Genomic DNA, 7,141 nt, shown 5'->3' with positions numbered 1-7,141 from the left:
ATATGTTCTCAAGGGGCAATTTTGTAATTTGCATTTTGTGCCTTGAGATATGTCCTCAAGGGCAATTTTGTATTTTTTTTATTTATGCCTTGAGATATGGGCAATTTTGTATTTTTTTTATTTATGCCTTGAGATATGTTCTCAAGGGCAATTTTGTAATTTTTTTATTTTTGCCTCTAGATATGTTCTCAAGGGCAATTTTGGAATTTGCATTTTGTATTTACTTTGGAATTTGCATCCTAGTCAAAAACAATCAAATAATCAATTAAAATTAAGATTAGGACATTTAAATTTTAACTCTAAATATATCTACGATTAGGATATATTAGAATTTAAATTAAATTGGAATTTGGTTTCCATTAGGACATCGAATTTTATTAGGACATGCGTTATATTATTTATATATAAACACTGCTACCAATGGGGAAGACTCACAACCTCACGATAAGACTGAGGCTCAGAATGGGAGTGAACAGTAGTAAGGAAGGCCTGGAACTCTTGGGAGTAGGTAGAGTAAAGAGAAAGCGCGTACCGGGCCGAGGATAGCGAATACGGTCTAGGTAACGACGGGGGACATCATAAGTATCTTCAGGAGAGGTTGAGCCAGTGGAGAGAGGAGGCGAATCATTAGAACTAGACATGGCCACGGTTCAGGAACCGCCGGGTTACTGATTCTCGAACCGCCGGGTTCGGTTCAGAAACTTGACCGGAACCGAACCGCCTAGGCAAGGTTCGGTTCGGTTCGGTTCCGGTTCGGTTTCGGTTCCGGTTCTGGCGGTTTGGTTCAACGGTTCCGGTTTGACGGTTCATACGGTTCGGTTTTTTTTTTTAACTAAATAATTCAAATTAATTAACACAAAAATACAAGAATTAATTTAATACTAATATAAGCCCTTTGCAATCATAGATTTAACTAAGCACTTTGCATTTAATGATAGTAGGTTAAGTTAGTAGGTATAGGGTATACCCAAGGTTTCAATGTTTTATTTATTTTGTTGTTATTATTTTTAATGTTCATGTATGTTATTTGTTTTTCTTTAGGAATTGTTTTTATTTTTTTTTTCCTTTTTCTTTTTTATTTCTAGTATACTTATATAAGTTGCATAGTTTACAAATTGAAAATCTTGGGAGTTTTATCTATATATTATATATATATATATCTTTAAATGATCAACAAAATCAGGCAAATTGATATATATACACATATATATTCATGTTTATTTTATTTTATTTATTTATATATTTTTTTAATGATTCAAATGTTTTACATGAGAGCATTTTACTCAATATATTTTCATTTATATAAAATAAATATAATTTAATATGAACTACATTAATTTTGTAAGTTTCAAAACGGAAGATATATAAAGTCTAGTCTTTGTTTTTTATATTAAATTATAAAAATAATATGGAAATCTACTAAAGAATTAAATATTTAAGTACTTCTCGTTAATTAAATTGTTTTAATAAATCCATATTTAATTTGTAACTAATAATTTGTGGCATAATCAATTAATTATAACTTATCCTCTTGCATGAGTAACAAAGTTTCGCATGGCACAGTACTTATAAGTTAGACGAATGTCACAAATCAGACCTAATCGGCTAATCAAGTATTCAGAATCAGACCTAATCAATAATCAATTTGGTTAATATCTTTAATTAATTATTTAAAATATCTTTAAACATGCAATTACTTAATTAATTACTAATTAATGATATTAACAAAATAAAAACCTAATCATAAATGACGTTATTTATATAGTATGACATTATTCATATTATATTTATATAATATAATATGAACTTTTGTTTTGAACCTTTGGTTGAACCGTATGTGGAACTGCCGGTTGAACCGCATATGGAACCGCCGGTTGAACCGCCGGTTCCGCGGTTTTTAAATTTTGAAACCGGAACCGAACCTTATATGAAGGTTCCGGTTCCGGTTTTAGGACGGTTACGGTTTTTCCGGTTCCGGTTCCGGTTTTTGACGGTTCGGTTACGGTTCGGTTCCACGGTTTCGGTTCAAAATGGCCACGTCTAATTAGAACCATTAGTGCACCCAAAGGATCGAGGAATAGAAGAAATGTCAATGGAGACTACGAGAGTGTGCACAAAATTGACAGTGATGGTGGAACTAGGAATAATAACTTAAGGAAAGGAAAAGGACACACTAAAGGAAGACTGAAGAAAAGAAATATTCGGAGAAAATGAACAAAAGTAAGGTATGCCTTCAAGAATGGTTACGTGACGGGCAATACGAAAGACAGTGAGATAAAGGATCATAGTAGCGATAGCCCTTATGTTTAGAGCTATAGCCTAGAAAAATGCAAATGGTGGAACGAGGAAAGAGTTTGTTTGCTCAACAGTGGGCAAAAGGACAAAACAAGTACCACCAAAAGTAAGAAGGTGACCATAAGAAGGAGATTGAGAGTAAATACGCTCATAAGGAGTGTCACCAAAAAGAGTGGTGGAAGGAGTTTTATTTATGAGATAGACGGATGTAAAAATATTAATAGCCTCATCCCAAAATATTTTAGGAACAGAAGAGGAAAAGAGAAATGCACGAGAAGTTTCCAAGATATGACGATGCTTGCACTAAACAACACCATTTTGAGCTGGTGTGTGAGGATATGATTGCTAAGCCAGAGTGCCACGAGTAGAGAGTACATAACTCTCGAAAGGATATAGAGAGATACTCACGTGCCCCATCAGAGCTAAAGTTTTTTTTGTGTTTGCCGAAATGAGTATATACCATTTACGCAAATTGAGAATAAATGGTAAAGACTTTAGATCGAGAACGCAGTAGGTAAAGCGAAGTATAACGGGAGAAATCATCAATAAAGCTGATATAGTAAGAGAAACCACCAAGAGATGAGAGTGGGGCTGGGCCCGAAACATCAGAGTGAATAAGGTCAAATAGAGAGTTTGAAAGAGATTCACGTGATGAGAAGGGATGATTTGTGTGCTTAGCTAGCTGACAACCCATACATGGATATAAAGAAGTAGTAGAACAAGAATCAAGGCTATCTGAAGTAGTTAAGATTTTTAGGCGAGCACTAGACAGGTGAGTCAGGTGACCGAGACGAGTATGGCAACGATCAAGAGAACACACAAATGCAACAATAGCAGATGGTTGATGAGCGGGATAATGAAGATGGTCTAAGTGATAAAGTCCGCCGAGTCTACGCCCGGTCTCAATCTTTTGTCCTGTAAGATGATTCTCCACAGAACAAATAAAAGAAGAAAAGGTGACTGTGAGACCATGATCAGTGAGCTGGCTAACTGAGAGAAGATTTAAAGCTAAGTTAGGAATATGATGGACTTCAGGAATATCAAATGAAGTGGACTGAACACGACCGCACCACATAACAGGGTGAACGCTCCTATCAGTAGTGTGAACACTGGAAAAGTGAGGGAGGTTAGAGATAGAAACTAGGCTATAGGCACCAGCAGTCATATGATGAGTGGCTCCAGAGTCTAAAATGCAGGAGGAAGAAGACATAGAAGAGGACAGATATAAAGAAGAAGACATACCAGAAATAACAGACATGACCTAGAAAGTATTGGATTGTATAGCATGTTGCATGGCATGGATTTGCTCGATAAGCTGAGCAACCTAAGAGAGTAGATTAGTGGGAAAATCAAGAGCTAAGACTGAAGCAGAATGGGAGGATAAAGAAATAACAAAAGAAGAAGGCAGAGGGTGAGACTGCTACTCCTGTTGTTGTTGAAGCTTATGACACTAACGCTTCATATGTCTAGAACGCTTACAGTAATGGCATATGACGAAAGACACTAGAGAAGATGAAGAAGAGGTCATGTTTTTTTTAATTAATCACTGTAGCATCAATGTGGATGTACAGTGGAAACACTGTGCGTGGCACTGTAAATAACAGTGCGTTGTCACTGTAGAAGATGAGGGACAATGTCTCTGTAAGAAATAGTACATGATCACTATTAAATTAGTTTGTCTACCTCTCTGTCAGCCACCATTAGAAATGGATTACCATGTTTTTTTAGATATAATACCCGAATTGGTCCTTCTACATTTCTCTTTCTTCTCTCTTGGTCCTCTACTCAGAAATCCCAAGTAATCCCTCTAGTCTTGAAAATGGTTCTACTTAGTCCCTTCTAATCTAAAATGGGCCAATTATTGGTTATATTTTTCAAGAGTATAGGGACTAAATGGAAAGAGATTAAGGGTAGAGAGGCTAGATGGGAAGAGAACCATTTTCAAGAGTAGAGGGACTAGATGGAAAGAGATTAAGAGTAGATGGACTAAATTGGGTTATTTTCAAGAGTAGAGGGATTAGTGGGGCGCATTTTTTAGTAGAGGGACAAAAAGAAAAAACATAGAAAAGTAGAGGGATCAATTCGGGTATTATATTTTTTTTAATACATGTATATATATATATATATATATATATAAACTTAGTATTGTGGAGAAACGCTTGAATGTCACGAATATCAAAGCTTGAATGTCAAGTGAAGTTCACAGAACCCAAGGCTTGAATGCCACGTAAAACAAGACCGGAATTTCACGCATGATCCAAGACGTGGCCAGGGTTCTGGGCAACAAATGGGAGAAGAAAATTCAATTCTCGGGACTTGAATTGCACGAAAGCGTTCAGGTGAAGATGGCTCAAGGAAGAGGAAGGGTAGTGGAGTTCAACGGCGTTGACAGCTTCACGGCAACCTTCACAAAAAGAGAAGTAGTTTTTTTTTCTATTAATGGAAAGGGAGTTGAGAGGAAGATAACGAGGTGTTCAATGGACAGCGTGTGGTGATGGTGCACGGCGAGGAGGGCTTGTTCAGCAGAACAAGAGGACATGGCGGCAGAAGAGAACAAAGGCTTCTATCGTCAACGACAAAGGGGGGTAACTCAAATCTACGACAACCAAAATTGAAGTTCAGCGAGAAGAACAAATCTGCGAAGAGCCGAAGAAGATCGAAGTCCGACGATGACAACTTGGATTGAGGTTCGGCGAGAAGGACAGATCTGCGAAGAGCTTATGCAGATCGGAGTCCGGCGATGCAGAATTTGGCAAGATCATCACCTGGTGCCTGATACCATGTAAGGTAATGTGAGAGAAGTATACTATCATTCAATAGGGCAATAACCCAATAAATAAATATAAGAATATGTAAGAGTATGTATTAATAGGGAGATACAAAATATATATATATACGTTATACATAAAGATACATTACTCTAATATACATTATACATAAAGATATATTTCTCTAACAAATAACTTCAGTTGATTTGGACTTAAATTTTTAAAAAATAAATTAAGTTGATTTAATTAATATTTAATTAATCAAAAACTTAAACAAAAGAAGATAAATTCAGGCTGCCGTTTGACACTTTGAATTTGTTTTTTTAAATAAATGAAGAAGACCCAGATTTGACCCAATTATAAATATTTTAATTAATTTTTGATTTTTTTTTCTTTCAGTTGATGATTGATATTTTACTAAAAAATTCTAATACTAATTACTTGCAAATAAAAGTGTCACTATTCCAAGTCATTATCAGTGAGAATGTATGGTAGATGATGGTCATTTCCAATAATGACCCCGAATCTCATATTTGGGGTGATTTGAAGCTCCAACTCACCCCAAAATTTTACTCTATATTTGAGATTTAGGAGTGTATAACTTCAAATTTGGGATCACCAAAAATTAATCCTAAATTTAAGGTCTCACACATTTAATAATTTTTTAATTAATAATTTTTAAATTTTTTATTATTGTAAATAAAATTATAAAGTTAACAATTGATGAATATAATTATAAGTAGTTAATTTATATAATTATAAATTTCAAATGCAATTAATTAATTAATTAATTAATTAAATTGTTAATTAAATTAATTTATGATAAATTTATCAAACCAAAATAGTTAAATATATATATATATATATATATATATAACAATGAAAGATACATGCACTACGAATTTAGAACTAAAATAGTTGAAAATAATTAATTTCAAATATTTTGTGATTAAATAGTAATATTCCCTCCGTTCTTTTTTCTCTGTCGTGAATAACCGAATCTCGCATACCAAAAAAATTGGTTATTTCACATAATTTAATAAAAAATTGGGTATTTTTCCAAAATTACCACTAATTTATATCTTCACATTTCTCTCTAATATTAAATTTCAAAAAAAGAATTGAATAGTGTTAAGGTAATTTAAAAAATAATAATAAATGCTTCCTGATGTTTAAAAATGACAGATAAAAAGGAACATGGCTATATGGGTTTATGACAGATAAAAAAGAGGGAATAGTAAATATGATATGTAAGGAATATTCTGAGAATATACTTTTTAAAGTAAATTTAGGATTTGTGATTAGAGTATAATTTACTAGAACAGAATTAAATTTGGGATTTGAGGTAAAATTGTGAAGTAGTGGGTTAGAGATGATGTAAGAAACCCTCTTAATTATAAAAAATTGATCTACAACTTCTTGTCTCAATTCTTAGGAAAAAGAACCAATTAATTTAAATAAAAACATTGATTCAATATTATGACGTTGAAAGATATATATATATATATATATATAATTAAATAAATATTTAAATCCATTAAAAAATAAAATAAAATATAAACTAAATGAATCATTTTAAAAATCTCATTACTTCATATTTAATCATGTAAAATTTATGTCTATGCTTATACACCTCAATAAATTTTCAATTTTCCATTATTCCTTTCCATTTTTTTAATATTTGTGAACCATAAAATAAAATTATAGGTTTAATTTCTTTTTCTTTTTTGATATTACTTAAAGCCATTAAAAATGCTAACAAATGGGTGATGAAATTTCCTAGGATATAATTGTAAATAAAAGTTTTTATAAGGCCAAATATGTAATATCATCAACTATATATATATATATATGTGGAGTTATGTACTCCCTCTATTCTTTTTTATTTGACACGTTTTGGAGCTTTTATTTGTTTTCTTTTACTTACTATATTAAAAATTTTGTATAGCATTAAATAATTTTTTTTAAATTTATTTTTAAATTTAATGTATTTATATAGTTTTAATAAATAATAATCAACTACGTATTAAATAACTAGAGATAGTTTTGGAAATTAATAAAATTTTTTATAAAATTTA

The sequence above is a fragment of the Dioscorea cayenensis genome, chromosome 8, assembly GCF_009730915.1.
Source record: "Dioscorea cayenensis subsp. rotundata cultivar TDr96_F1 chromosome 8, TDr96_F1_v2_PseudoChromosome.rev07_lg8_w22 25.fasta, whole genome shotgun sequence".
Lineage (NCBI taxonomy): Eukaryota > Viridiplantae > Streptophyta > Magnoliopsida > Dioscoreales > Dioscoreaceae > Dioscorea > Dioscorea cayenensis.
The sequence above is the reverse complement of the archived record's forward strand: the minus strand, read 5'-3'. Positions refer to the sequence as shown.